Source organism: Monodon monoceros, unplaced genomic scaffold (assembly GCF_005190385.1).
Source record: "Monodon monoceros isolate NGI ecotype Baffin Bay Population unplaced genomic scaffold, NGI_Narwhal_1 Super_Scaffold_3, whole genome shotgun sequence".
Taxonomy (NCBI): Eukaryota; Metazoa; Chordata; class Mammalia; order Artiodactyla; family Monodontidae; genus Monodon; species Monodon monoceros.
In genome coordinates this window covers 2,284,173-2,299,549 of record NW_021703780.1, presented here as the reverse complement: position 1 = coordinate 2,299,549, position 15,377 = coordinate 2,284,173, and the positions used below count along the sequence as shown (strand labels likewise).

At 47.1% G+C, this 15,377-nt stretch overlaps 1 protein-coding gene across 1 annotated transcript in view; it reads left to right on the top strand.

The window, feature by feature from the left end:
• Window positions 1-15,377, top strand: part of GMDS (GDP-mannose 4,6-dehydratase) — a 476,281-nt gene that overhangs the window by 185,376 nt on the left and 275,528 nt on the right. The gene's annotated exons all lie outside the window — the stretch shown is intronic.

Sequence of the window (15,377 nt, the reverse complement as noted above, 5' to 3'; positions counted from 1 at the left end):
GCAGTGAATGGAGAGATAAGTAAAACTAATGCTAGATTCAAGTTTCGTGCCGGGGGTTAGAATCGTTGTGCTTCTCAGGGTCTCAGGAGACCCCTCCTTCACCCCTCGTGTCATTTTCATATTGCAGTTTTCCTTTATGTAAAGTCTGCCTTCGTGTAGAAGTCTGCAGATGGGCTGTTAATAAACCTTTGTGATCATGCAGCACCTCATCCTTATGAACTTGATGCAACTTTCTTTGTTATTTATGAGTCTTAATATGTTTTCTGCTCTCTTTAAGGTGGTGAAAGACTAGGTTTCGTGGGGGAGATTGTTGGAGCTTTTCACAGATGGACGCTCTGGACAGCTGAGGGTGGGCAGTTTAGAAGCAGCCCAGCGCTGCGCTCTCTGGCATTGAGGGAGGCACCTCTGCTTACGTTAGACCTGCCCAGATGGCACTTGCGCTTCTCGGGTAGCTAATCTCCAGAGCTCCCGTAATTTCAGGGAGGTAGAGCAGGTACCAACATCTCATTTCACTTTAGAGAACTCCCAGGGAAGGTTACTTTCTCAGACGTTTTTAAGAACACAAAGAACACCATTTACAGATTACCTGTGATTTAAGACCTTGTCTTACTGTGATAAATCTTAAAGGAAAGGGATGTTCTTTTGAATAACAGAAATGCTGAAACTTGAAATTATTGGCACTCACTAGTTTTCTGGGTCGCCCACTTTGCCGACCGTCGTAAATATGCCTAAGCTTCGTGCGTCCAGAAGCAAAGTGGTCCCGCTCAGAACAAAGACCCGCCCCCGCGACCCCAGGCGGCCCCGAGCTGACCCGCCCTCCTTCCTCCGAGGCAGCTTCATGACCGGCAAACTCGTGCCACCTTTGGGCTCTTGAAGACCCTGGTTTCGGAGTCCAGCTCTCCCTTGTTTCCTTGCCCATCACCCTTCCCTGCCTCTCTCCCTCTTTTCACTGAATCTGTGTGTTTTCCGGCTACATTCCTGACACTGTGCTAGATGCTGAGGACCGAAGGAAGACCCAAGTCTGCACAAAATGTACCCATTCTTTTGGCATCTACTCTGGCTGTGATGTTTCTAGGTGTATTTTCTAAAGACTTGGGCCTGTCTTCAATCTTCATAGTTTGGATTTCACTGTTTTATTTGCAGAATTTTGAGTTTTTTTCCCAACTCTGTTCTTGTTTCATTTTGCCTTTTTCCAAAAATTATTTCTTGTTTTTAGCTGATGTTATTTTTTTCTTGGTCTCTTTGAGATATATTTTAAAGTCAACTTTAAAGAGATATTAAAGGGGGAAGTATTTTAAGGTCATTTTCAGAAGGAGGTATTATTTTCATTTCCTCTGGAGTAAATTCTTTCTTGAATTGTAGATCTCATTGGTTCTCTCTTTAACATTAATCTTCTTTTTTAAAAATTTGATTTGCAGGCTCCTATTAAATAGGAACTCCCCTCCCCTTCTACCTTACCACTTGTTGTTAATGACTTTGTGGTTGCCACCACCCAGCCTCTAAAATATTCCAGTCCAGAACCATATTGTGGCTCAGAGTTTCCATCTAGCTCTGACGCCGGAAATCAAATTTGTCCAGTCAGTGGCAAACCTATCTGGCAGATCCTCCTATGAAGATGTGTCTGCTGCTGTGTGCCTCTCATTTCAGACAACTTAGCCTTCTATTAAAACAAACAAAAATTTATAGTTTCAGGCTGGCAGAAGCAGCTTTTTTCATCTTCCTCTCATGGGCTGCATAATTATGCCCCAGTCCTTGGTCTTAAACAGCAACTATGGCTCTGTCAGTGCTGTTAGCCCTGTTGCTCACGAGAGCTGAAATCCACCCCTGCCTGGTTCCAGCCTTGATCTTCGGCAGGTCCACAGCTGAGCCTCACCTACGCCTTTGTGTTTCAGTAGCTTCCGTGTTGCGTTAGGACTACGCAGCTATGTATTTGAAATTTTCTTTCTTTACATTTCCTCGTTGCTCTGCTTAGAGTGGCATGGATGGGGGTTGTGGCCTTAAAACATGGTCACATATTTTACTGTGTTGAAGGCACATGACAAGTATTCAGTGGTATTTCTTGAAGGGATGAGTAAATAATTGTTTTTGATTGTTTAAGCTAAGGTGTTTGAACTTCATCTGAAAGCTGTGGGCAGCCATTATACTTTTAGAAGAATGTGACCTGATTAGGTATTATGTTTTGGGAAGATAGTTCCAGCAGGATGGAGGGTGGAGTTTAGAAAGGCCAGATAGGAGGCTAGGAGACCTGTTTGGAGAATATTGCCTCTGTGTAAAGGTCACGAGAGACCCGGCGTTGAGGGGGGTAGATTCACAGAGGACCCCGGGGTCACCAGGAGCAGTTTCAGTGTACTGGGCAGGATGTCCAGTGATGCCTGCACGTCCTTCACCTTCAAGGCCAGCCCTCTTTACTGACTGCACCTCTGGTTACATTGCTCACTGGCTCTTTGGAATAGAAGATTGAGCCTCTGTTTCCCTTGTTTCCACTGATCCTCAAGTCAGTCAAATGGATGTTTGTTAGATACATGTGTGGTGCCCTCAAACGCACAGAAGAGTAAGGGCTGGAAGGGACTTTATTTAGGAGAAAGAAACTGAGGCCTAGAGAGACACATTTGTTGGTTACTGACAAAATAAGGAGTAGAGCCCTAGCATTTTAATTATTATCAGTAACTTCCTGTGTCACTTTCTTCTTGTTTCTCATTTATCTATCACACATCCATAAGCATCTTTTCCTTACCCAAGGGAATTTCTGTCATAACAAGTTAGTATTTTTCTACTTCTGAGGACTCACAAGTGCTAGTTCTTTTTTTTCCCCGCTAAACTCTGACTTGGACTCTGATTATTTCCCCCTTTTACTCTGAAATCAGTTTCCTCTTGGTTTCATGTGTCTGTTTCCCTGACGTGCGATACGCAGGTGCAGCCATAGTCCCCCCTCCCCTCCCATCCTCGTGTACCTACTTGCTCACATCAGCTCACAGACCTCAGCGGAACAGATATTGACCTGCAGTGCAGCAGGTATCAAATTGGACAATATTCAAAAGAAAATAAGACATATATCCTGTCCAACGTGACCTTTGTTTTCCTGTAAAAATCTAAAATTTGTACGACACAGCAGTTTCAATGTGGAAAAAAACCATGAAAACAGAGCATTTTTTTCACATTTTGAAACTATGTGGCTAATATCTTCTTATATGCTTTTTTATTATAGAAGAATACTACTTTAAAAATAGTATTTAATACCACTAAACACATATAAAAACACTAATAACAGTAATGCTATTGTTAATGATGTTTTCCTGTTAGAGACTACTTTAGTACATCTTGCTGAATTGCCTTAATCTTACGTTTACATCAGGTTTTCACATCATTTTGTTGTTGTGGGAATGGATCCTGTGTAGGACCAACACACGGGATTTAGGAAAAAGCGCCTGGAGAGGAAGGAGCGGTTTCGGAGTCACCATCCTCTCTGAGGAGATGTCCAGGTTCCATGATACTGAAACGCTTTGCTCTTTTTTATTCGTTCCCTCAAGAAATAGTACCGTGTGCCAGGCACCGGGCCAGGCGCATGGTGGAGAACAGGATGGGGTTAGTCCCTGCCTCTGAAATTCAGTTTCTTTTATGCATAATCTGCTTCTCAAGAGCGTGAAATGCTCCAGAGGGAGCATATTAAGCAAATTGCTTTTCAGACACCACTCAGTTGAAGACAGACTTCTGTTTTGTTAATTTAGTGCTTAATCAGACTTCAGCGAAGGGTGTGCCTCATTCAGGTCTTCTGGACTCCTAATGGTCTGGTTTATGATCTTTCTTTTCATATCCTTTATTATTTCACAAAGCCTGAGTCACTCTACCCACTTCCTGGCTTAGAGTTCACAGCCGAAGAAGTCGCACTCTTTTTAACCCTCTCTGCACGCGATAGCTGCTCTGTTTCCTTGAGCATCTTCCTTGTGCCCTAGGCTCTCTTTAGATTCTCTAGAACTCTCTGCATCCTAGAGGATGTTCTTAAAGCATGATGACCAGGACTTCACGGCCCCCCCGTGCATGGGCGGTGGGACACTGCTTTCTGTTCTGTTTCTCTGCTCTTTTGGGGGAGACTCCACGTTTTCTTGGTTTCTCAGCATCAAACCAACGCCCGAGATCTTCAGAAAATACTTGGAACTCTGAGGATGTGGCTCCTGTCACTCTGTCTTTTTCTCTCCTGTCTTAAATGCACTATCTCCCTGGTCCAACTTGAAGGGTCTTGCCATTTTTCCAGCCTTTTCGGCAACTCCGTGAGATCTTACAATTAACTATTTCTAATGTGACTTTCACTTTTTGGAAAAACAATGAACGTTGGGAGATTTTTGTAGTCTACCTCCTCTCCCAGACTGTTTTCAAAACATTAAATAAAGACAGTCCCTAAACTAGCCACGGACGGGATCTGCTTTTTGTATTTGCTCTCTCAGCTTATATGTTTTGTTCCTACTTTAGTTTTCCGTCTGTAAGTCCTCAACCTGCTGGGGTGGGGCTGCTGGGAAGGGACGGGGAGCCCCTGTTGGCAGAGGAGATGGAATTTTTCTCCCACCGGAGGAGTTATTGTAATTACTTTGTTAAAGGCATGTGTCAAGGCCTTTGACAATCTAGGTGAATCATATCCACGATTTGATTTCCTCCTTACTCTTCCTTGCCCGTGTGCTTATTTAGCTCTTAAAGAATTCTGCAGAAGTAACGAGGCAATATCCACTCTCGCAAGGCCAGCTGTATTTTCTGCCCTGACCCATCTTCAGCCGCTCGTGGCTTCTGCTCATTACTCTACACTTTGCTAGATTTGTCACCATGAAGGTGACAGCCCTCGTTTGAGCTCCCCTCCAGGGGGACTGTCAGTTACCTTGTTATGGATCTGCTGGCATCTTCATCAGAGTGAGTGGACTTTTACAGTATCATGCATGCCCGTCAGTCTCGGTGACTTGTCTGCATTTCAGCTTTTCTCTGAGACAGAGGGCAGTTTGGTATTTACCACTGTTCCGCCCACCTGCTTCAAATAGTGGTTTGGGAATGGAATGCCCTTGTCCTGCCCAGCAAGCAGAGGGCAGACTCCCACTGTCTCCTTCCCAGGCCCCTGCCGCCTGGTTCCCCCAGCAGCCTTCTCTAAACCCCGCTGCAGTTCTCATTGACTTTAGATCCTTTTCCTTGGACCCCACTTTATTCTTTCTTGGACATTATTTTAAATTATTCTAATTTGATGAACGCACCGTTCCCCCTGTTTTCCCTGCTTTGGCTGCCAGTTTGCTGTACAGTTCTTGTTTGTCTTGAGCGTCGGGGTCTTCTTTCCAGGACTGTCAACGAAATATTTTCAACAGAACATCTAGGTCTCTTGCGAGATGTTACTGTTACCGAACTCAGGTTCGGCTGCTCGCTGCTCAGAAGCCAATAAGTCCAGAGGCAAGTGTCAGTAGAAAGGAAAGGCGCTTTCATCAGGAAAACCGGCAGAGAAGGAGAGAGAGAAGGTGGACTCAGGTCCCAAGACCAACTCTGAAGATTCTCCTCAGCCTTGGCAGTTTTTAAAGGGAAGAATCTCAGTGAATCGTCGAGGCAGGAGGTTGGGTTCTGCATCCTTCTCCATGGTGTGCAGACCCTGACTCTCTTCAGATGTTATTTCGCCGGAGTGATCTGCCTGCAGAGTTGCTAAGGGGACTGCTGGGGTACAGAGCTCGTCATTCTTGAACTGCTTAATTCTTTGCTCTTCTTTTAATCTAGGAAGAGAATCAACAGGCCACTTAGGTTCTTTCAGGGTTAGAGGGAAACAGAAATGGGCAAACAGGAAAGAGGCAAAAGAGCTGCTTTCATTTCCCCACTGTCAGACATCATTCCATTTCTACACGATTAGGGGCGAAGTGCGTCTTCTGTAGCTTCTTCTTGCTGACATAGGTGCCGTGTTCTCAGAGTGGAAGATGACGACATGGGTCCGTAGCATCTCTTTGCTGACAATTTTAGTTGCCCGCGCAGAGCAAGCTACAATTATTTTGATGCCCACAAAGATATAGACTATTATGAGCACGAGTGTTAACCCCATTCTCTCGAGGCCACTTGTTGGAATTGTGCTGGACATGGACTCAGTTCTGCTCAAGATGGAGCAGTTTATGTCATGGCTACAGTCTGGTCATCATGCACTTAGCTTTTCTCTTCGTGGCAGTTACAGTGTCTGTCAAACAGCTTACGACTGTGCATCCGAGTGAGTCTGTGAGTCTGTTGTCCCAATCATTAACAGCTTGGTTTCGTACCTGGGGGGCCCTGCAGGGTTCTGCTTGGTTCCGTTACTTAGTGAAACAAGCCTTTTGTACATTTCCTGCCCCTCCCTCTCTGCCCGCCCCCGTGGCTTAGATAGTTTTTCTGTATTATTCCTTCTAAAATTAATACACTATATGCTATTTTTGGAAGGAAAAGTAGGTCAAGAGAAATGGAGGCAAAAAGGACAGAAAACAGTTTGTTCCACGTGACGGGCTGTTGTCGTGGCCACTCTTAAGCTGTGACGACTGACAGACACTCGGACACGACCGTCTCCGTGGGGTACAGCTCCCTGAGCTGCTTCTCTGCCAGAAGTTCTCGCTCTGCTTCGTCTTAACGAGATTCTCTTCCCGCCGAGAACGGCAACCTGCATTACTGCACCTGTGCACGTTGTAGCTTCCCAGACCCTCTGAACCATTTCAGGGCTTTCTCATTGTTTTTTTGTTGTTGCTGTTCTGATGGTCTGTGGACTAAAGAATGATTAGCTGTTTAGATGCAAAGGTCAGTGCTGAATTCCTACTTCAGTGTTATAATAGTGGCCACTCCAACTGTAGTGACAGTAGTCGGAAGATAGCAGTGATGCTTTATAGTAATAGTGCACACGGTTTCGGTCCTCCTGTGCACAACCTGGATAACTGCTCAGGCTTTGTCGGTACTGAGGGCTCCCCAAATCCCCATCGCCTGAGTGGTAGTGTGCAACGAAAATTAAATCATCTCTGCATTATCCTTAACAAATAGTTTTAATCCCTTAGTTAAACGTTTTAAGGCCGTTGGCTAAGTCCCCCTGATTTAGATAATCCCTCTATCCACTCCTGTGCCCTAGCCAGCAGTGGGCTTCAGGGCAGTTAGATCATTTCCTGTATGCGTGATCAAAATAATTCAGAAGATTAAAGTTGTAAACATTATAAACTAGGGCTCAAAGCTAGTTTGATTATTCACTTTTTGATTGTATGTCCAACTCTGGTGTCATATGAATGCTTTAGTGTACTTATGTGGTTTTGGTACTTAGTCTTGGAGGTCAGGAATCTATCGATGATTCAGACCATAGAATAATCGAAGATGTAACCGTGTGCCTTGACGTTATGTGCATCAGACCCCGACATGGCAAAGGGAGCTTGTTAATGGGGGGGGGGGCTCTGAGTGAGACTGGGGGCTTTTCTTCTCGAAGCACATTCTAAAATACTGGAATCTGTCACCCCCACCAATAGAGACACCTTGCCCTTGCTTAGGCTGTCGACTTCCGCAATCTGAGGAAGCCTGTGGATATTCTCAGGATAAGTTCCTTACAAGTATTGTAACACAAAGCATAACACTGAAGATTACAGAGGAAACTGACTCGATTCATATGTTAACGTCACAGTATTTAAAAGCCAGGCTTGTGATCCAGCGATGTGACAATGTGGCACAGTGGTAGAGCAAAGCCTGAGGTGGGTCCGATAACCCCTGAGCCTCCAAAGCAGCGATGGGCAGTGACACTGAGAGGCCCCCAGCAGCCCTGCCCCCGTGACAGACAGCGGGAGTGCCACCTGGTGCTGTTACTCTGGGGATCGTTGCCTGCACTCAAACCTGAAGGAGGTTCTAAACCTCAGGTAGACTTTAGTGAAAATGAAGGTGTCTGGTTTCTCACCCCAACCTCCTTGCCCCCTTCAGTTCTATCCGGGGACCCTGTGGACCCTTGGCCAACTGTCCCAGTGTGATTAATTTCACAGGCAGGCTTGCTTCTTACTTCTGCTTGCCTGTAAGGAATCTCTAGAAAAACTAGATCGTTACTCTCGGTGCCCTTGTCCCATGTGAAAATCATGGCAGGTTTTTGTTTTTCACCAGCTGATAAGCCTCTATAAAAGTGGGCAGGAAAAGATGTCTGATGTGGCTCATTTGTGATAGGTGGAGTCACAGTATTTGTAGGTTATGATTTTCTGTGAAACCAGGGGTTTAGTTTAATTGTAATCTTTGTTCTTGAGTTATAGCCTATCTTCATTGAGAAAGCAAGAATGGGATCAGAGGTTCTTGGAGGTTACAGCAAATGGCAAGGAACTGGATCACTGAAGTGGGGGGAGAGCCCAACATTGGCAGCAGTGAAGATTCTCAAACTGAAGGACTGTCCTTGACACCGTCCTTTCCATGTCAGTGGACGGAGGAGCTGGCAGGTTTGGGAAGCAGTACAGTGTGGGCCTCAGGGCAGAATCCTGCTCTAAAGAAAGCTGCGCTTTAGGCAACCCTGAGACTAGGGAGACGGATTAACCAACATTTCAGTTTGTCTTAATGGATAAGAAGTAAACTTGTGAAGAAACGTGCCCTACGTCTGTTCCACAAAAGTCTCACGTCCTGCCGTGTGCTGAGCAGTCGGGTGAGAGTGGAGAGCCCTGGCCCCACGTGGGCCGTGGACGGATGGCTTCACCAGGTCAGAGTCTTCAGGAGTCTGGGGTGGTGTCTTGTCCAAACACGGTGAACCTTCCGATTCACCGTGGGAGTCGTTAGTCACCTTGAAGTATTTCAAACACTTATGGAAACTACGTATGAATTTACGTTGGGCATAGGAAGGCTCACAGAGACGTGTCCTTTGTTTAGTCTGGCTAGAATTCATCACTCCGGTGGACTAATAACCTTACGATTGTTAGATGTTTCAAATTATCATTATAAATGTTTTTGAACAAAAAATATAATTGCGGTAAAACAAGGAGAAATCATATAAAATTGGGCTTACGAGTGTCGGGAGTGAAAGGTTCTGCGCTGGGCCTTGGCGGGGCTGGAGGCACAGAGAGCTGAAGCTGGGTGTGAGTCCCCAGGGACGAGGCCGGTTGAAGTGATGCCCTTCCTCTGTTCTGGAACCACCGCCTGCTGAACAGGCTGCAGGCCGCATCCAGGGCCTCCTCCAGCATGGCCTCTCCTGCTGTTTACTGATCAGTTCCTTCTGTTTCTGTCCCTTTCCTCCGTCTGAACTGGAGGCCCCTGACCTCCCGGCGTGGGCAGAGGGCACTGTCTGTCCTATGGCTCGTGCTGCCCCCATGAGGACGCCCCCATCTCCACCTGCTCACGTGGGCCGCCGCCTTCCCGAGCCCTTCTCTCCTCTGTCCTGCTCTCCTCTCCTCTAGGGCTCTGTTCCCTGCCCCTCAGTCCCTGTGCTGTCGCCTTGTGGCGCTTTCACTCCCCTTTCTGACCTGTTCCCAGCAGGCAGGTGAGCACTCCTTGTACTCAGGGCACACGGTGCCCTGCTGCTCCGGGGGCTGCCCTGGACGGGGATGCGCCCTCCCCAGGCCCCTCGGGGAAGCCCTCGGGGTCCCTCCGGGCCGCACCTGCCTTGCCCTGACTGCCCTTCCGCTAACACAGTTTTGTGTCTCGGCCCAGCTGCTAAGGAACCGGCGGCTCGGAGGGCGGCTGCTCGCTGAGAGCCTGATTCACGTGGAAAGGGATGTTTTATTGTTGTTCTCCTTGATTAATAACTTTCACTTGCAGATTCCAAGTCCCGAGGAGCAGCGACTGGCGCGGCTGCCTGTGCGGTCCCAGCATCTCCAGCTCCCGTGTTTCTGGGAGTCAGATGCTGCAGGGGTGCCCTGGCCTCTGGGGCGTGTCTTTTCCCACATACAGTTCTTCTGCAGCAACGATCTTCTCTTTTTCTGAGGCGACATCTCTAGTCAGGAAACTGGGGCTCCTTCGTTGGGGTTTTAAAACTCAAATTTGCTGCCTATGTGAACTTCACTGCATTATTAACTGTATGATAGGGTCATTGAGAAATTACGTGTCCACACTTCAGGCCTCGGGCCATCGTGTTCGTTCAGGTTCGGTTTCTGGAGCACCTTCTGTGAGATGGGCAGGCTTCTCACTGGTAGGAGAACAGGACAGACAGACACACACAAACAAGTAAGGCTTCTGTGCTGGGGGGCTTCCAGGCAGTTGACGACTTGAGGGTCACAAGGCGACTGCCCTGGGGAGACCCCCTCAGGGAGGGGTGAAGCGGGCCGTCTGCTCCGGACGGTGGAATCATCATTGTTCTTTGCTTCCTTTGGTGTGAGGCCTCGCGCTCTGAGCCAGGCCTGCCGGGACCGCAGCCTGCTACAGTGAAAACACTTCCAGAATTTACGTTCCACTCTGCAGGCTGTGCGGAAGTGCAGGGCAGACCTTCAGTTCCTGCATCTGGGTCCCCACAGCCCTCGGGGGACCGTTCCTAAATCGTTGTTGTCGTTGTTTCAGGAAAGGCTGTGATTTACCACCTCTCTCTGAATGAGGATAATTCTGGGGATATCTGTGTGTATCTTTGAATGTCGATAAGGGCAATCTGCTTTATATTTGAACTTAAATTTACTGTTTTCCCGTGGCTTCAGATGCCCTGGTTCTTGGAGGCTCTGTGACTGCTCTTACAGCACCTGGCAGGCGAATGTGTCGGCAACCAGGTCTTTGGTTATATCACCAACCTGCTTCCTCCACACCCGGTTCCCAGCTGTGGCCTAAGATGGTCTCCTTTGCTCTGAATTGTACATCGCCATGTGGCGGAACCGTTAAGCCTTCGTCATATTTGTTATGCTAAAGTTTTGAAGTTTACATAGAATTTCACTTACCTTGCTCCTTGAAATTTTACCTATTTCAGTACGATTAAATTATCAACCTTCTTCTATCATTCTGATGGCCCATTTTTTTCTACTAGTTTTTGTAGTTTTGATATTTGTGTGTTTGACATTTAAATCTCAGTAGTTACCATGCTACCTTCACTCATCCAGCAAATACTGGACAAGCTGTGTTTCAGGCACGGGGGGTTCCTGTAGGACGAGAGAGCATCCCCGCTCTCGGGAGCTTCGTTTTAATGGAGGAGATGGTGAGTAAGTAATCAGATCAGCGTGAAGGCTGGATAAACAGAGATGAAGAGCTTTGGGCCTTTTAGGTAGACAGGAAGGCAGGGCAGGCCCCTGTGAAGGGGGGGCGTTTGCACAAATATGGGGGAGCAGAGACGGACTGGCGCTGCACACGGAGGGGCCGCGAGTCCAAGGCTGAGGCCACAGTCGGGGGGGAGGGGCCGCAGTTGAACTTGCTGGGGCTCCTGGGGTGCTTCCTGTGAAGGGGGACCGGCAGGGAAATGGGCAGACATGCTTAGGGTCCGTGAACCCTGAGGGCGGAGGAGTCGTCCAGGCTCCCTAGGGTTCCGTTGGGAGCATCAGGGGAGTAGGTGCCATTTCAGCAGAGGGAGAGGGGACAAGTGAAGAAGCGCTTTGGTGGCAGCATCAAGAATTCCGTTCAGGTCAGGTGAGTGTGAGATGATGTCCTCAGATGTGACGAGACATGAGGCCTCTGCTCAGGGCCGGGCAGGCCTGCAGACAGGAGTTTGATTTGGGACAACTGGTGGGGGAGGGGAGAAGAAGCAGTGCTGAGCCCGGGCCTGGAGAGGGGGTGGCCGGGTGGCACAAGAGCCCGGGAAGCTGCCCCCCACGAGTGGGGGGGAGAGCTAGGAGGTTACGGGGTTCCGGAAGCCACGCCAGAAAATGTTGCTACAAGGGGAGGGCGGGACGGTACTTGTAGGCTTGGGTGTTTTGATCCGTCCGTTTTTCGTTCTCCCTGCTGGGTGAGGTCAGTGCCTGCTGTTGTCCGAGCCCTCAGGCCTCTGAAGGGGGGGCTGTGTCGGGCTGGAAATACACTCCAGAGCCATCCTGTAGTTTTGAGAAAACGTGGAAAATAATGATAACAATTTTGAAAACTACTCAGTCTTGGCTCGGAATGTAACTGTGGTTCATTTCAGGGGTCAGAAAGCTTTTTCTGTAAAGGGCCAGATAGTAAATATTTTCACTGCTGTTACAGTGTGAAACCAGTCATAGAAAACACATCAACCAATGAGTGTGTCTGTATTCCTAGACGCCTTTAGGACAAAAACAGGACAGAGCCAGGTTTGGCCCACGGGCTGTATGTGACTTTCCAGACCCCTGATGCTTTGGTGTCTTTCAGAATGACACTTGTAACTGTCAGGGGTTTATGAAGCTGAAAGTACTATTCTCATGTTTTCCTTTTAAAGGAAGCCACTTAATTTGTTACTCTGTATTGTAAAACACTTTGTGGACAGTTGGATTTAATCAGCCAATCCTATTCCCCAGCATTTTAAATATCAAGCATACGCTTAAGTCTTGATGGAGTTACCTAAAAATCTGTATACGTGGAGCCACACCCCACCCCATTCTCCTGCCTCAGTTACTTTTTTCAGCCTAAGTGCTTTTAATTCTTTTCCATGATTTATGTTCTCTGAAGAAGAACCTATGAATTATCTAAACTGGGTTCCCTAGCATATGTAAAAGCTTTTAAGGTGTGCAAAGGCTTCTTAATCTGTGTTCCAGTGACTGAGGGTCAGCGTGCACATAACACAGGAGCTACGCAGCGTATGCACCACTAGCCGTTCTCTTCATGTAGCTGTTTGGGTAGTGTGAAGACACATGAAAAAACAGCCAAGGAAAGAAAAACACCGATGTTCTCTTTGCTGTTCAGACTTGGGTGATCCCATCCAAAGGATGAACAAATTACTGGGTATGAATTTATATGTAAAAATATTTAGGTCCTGGCTTGACAGGTTCCTAGTGTGAGAAAGGAGCTCCTGGTGCAGCGGGGCTTCACCTGCAGCCCGTGAGCCCCTGGAAGCTGTAGGCCACACCGCGTGTGTGTGTGCATGCGTGTGTGTGCGCGTGGGTGCACGCTTGCACACACGTGCGTTTCTCTGTCTTGTCCGAGTGTCCAAGGTTGTCATGAGACCCCGGCAGAGTCCGCCCCCCGGGACGGCCGTGCCCCGCTTCCCCAGCGAGCGCCTCACCTGTCTGCACCTCAGCCCTGCTGCTCCCCACATTTGTGTGACTTTATCAAGTCAGTTTCTCTGAACCTCAGGGCCTGCTTTCTTTCTCCTAAAATTGTAAAGCTCCAAAAAAAAGCACTTTTGAATTGTAAAGTGTCCTATAAGTGTTTGTCTGTGGCGTTATACCACGAGAACACTGCATCCAGGGGGAGCATTTGAGTGGTTGGAGTGAGCTGGGGGGAGGGTGGTCTCAGCAGGTGGTCCCAGAGCCCCGATACCCCGTGGCCTGAGGCCTGCTCAGGGCGCTGTCCCCTCACCCTGGGCCACAGCTTTTCCTGAGAACAAGATGGCCCAGTACCAAGACCATCTGTTGGGAAAGAATAGCCTTTTCAGCAAATGTTGCTGAGACAACTGGACATCCATATGCAAACATATCACATATAAAAATTAACTAGAACTGGGGAGTGGGCAAAATGGGTGAAGGGGGTCAAAAGGTACAAACGTCTAGTCATGCAATAAATAAGTAGTGAGGATGTAAGAGCAGCATGGTGACTAGAGTTAACAATACTGTATTGTATATTTGAAAGTTACTAAGAAAATAGAGTCTAACAGTTCTCATCAGAAAAAAAGAATTTTTGTAACTCTGTGGTGATGGATATTAACGAGACTTATCAAGGTGATTATTTTGCTATATATACGTATATCAAGTCATTATGTTGTACACCTGAAATTAATATAATGTTGTATGTTAATTATATCTTAATGAAAGAAAAAAACCACAATGACATACCATTTCACACCCACTAGGACGTCCATAATCAAAAAGCCAGACCACGAGAGGTACAGGTGGGCGTGGAGAAACTGGAGCCCTTATCACTGCAGGGGAGACTGTGAAATGGTGCAGCCAGTTTGGGAAACGGTCTGGCAGGTCCTCGAAATGGTACACACATGACTCTAGGTATAGATCCAAGAGAAATGAAAATATGATGTGTGAAAGAAGCCAGTCACTAAAGGCCGCATATAGATGTGACTCCCTTTAGATGAAATGTCCAGAATAGGTAGATCCATAGAGACAGAAAGTAGGTCAGTAGCTGTCAGGTTGGGGATGGACGGATGGGAAATGAGCCCCGATCGGTACAGAGTTTCTTTTGGGGATGAAGAAAACGTTCTGGAATTAGATGGTGGTGATGATTGTAGAATGCTGTGAATATACTGAAAACCACTGAGTTGTAAACTTTAAAAGGGTGAATTTATGGTATGTAAATTTCATTGCAATAAACTGTTATGTAAAAAGAGTAAAATAGCCTCAAATCTTGCTTTCTTGGCTTTGAAAGATTGTGGGTGAAACATACTTTTTTCTGTTTGTCTCACGGTTGCCTGTGAGCTTTACTGACCTAGAGAACAGGGGTGAGTTCTGTGACCTGAGTCAGGTCCCTGACGGGCAGGCCCGGAAGTTCCCTGAATGCCCTGAGCCAGGGACAAGGCGGCAGAAGGAATCGGGGGACACTCGGCCCAGAGAGGGGCTTCCAGGGGAAGCTGAGGCCTCAGCAGACGATGGGGAGTGTGGCCGCGTGTCCAGCTGTATTTGGCCTGTGAATAAACCAGAGACGGAGAATTTCAGCGTTATTAGTTTAGGAGATTTGAATATTCGGTTAATTTGTTTATTGTGCTTAGAAATGATTTAAGAAAAAAGCACATCAGTCACATTTATTTTTAAAGAAAACACTCGAGAACTGCAAAACACTGAATTATTCCTTAACACACTCTTCTTAAAAGTCAGTCAACTCAATATGCATTGGCATCTTTCTGTATTCAGTGTGTTTTATAATTAAAAGATATGTCATGTATATAGTATACTAAAAAGTCAATCTTGTAGCTTAATTAAAAATAGAAAATAAAACAATTCTTTTTAAAGTCAACTGTGTTCTCATCACGTTCTCAAACTTACCTGTGCATAAAAGTCAACTGGGACTCATTAAACATGTGGGTTTCCTAGGCTCCCCAAGAGATTGGTTCCACCTGAACTTTTCAGGGACACCCAGGTCATTCTGAGGAGCAGAGGTGTGCACTTTGAAAAGCACGGCCCTGGGGACTTCAGCCTGGAGTTAGGAGGTGACGTACGTGGTCAAAGTGTTCCTCACGTTACCGTAGGTCATTAATACCTAGTTCTTAAGGTATTTTGCAGCCACTTGATGTTAGAAGCAGATGACATCCATATTCTGATTCTGCTGCGAGAGAATAATATTTCCTCACAAGCATAATGTTTCACAGTAGGAGAAGTTGCGGTCTGTCCCGCCTGAAGCGCAGTTGTTGCCGGTGCCCGTTCACGTGGTCCCGTCTTCCCCTGCGCCTTTGTTGCTGGCGC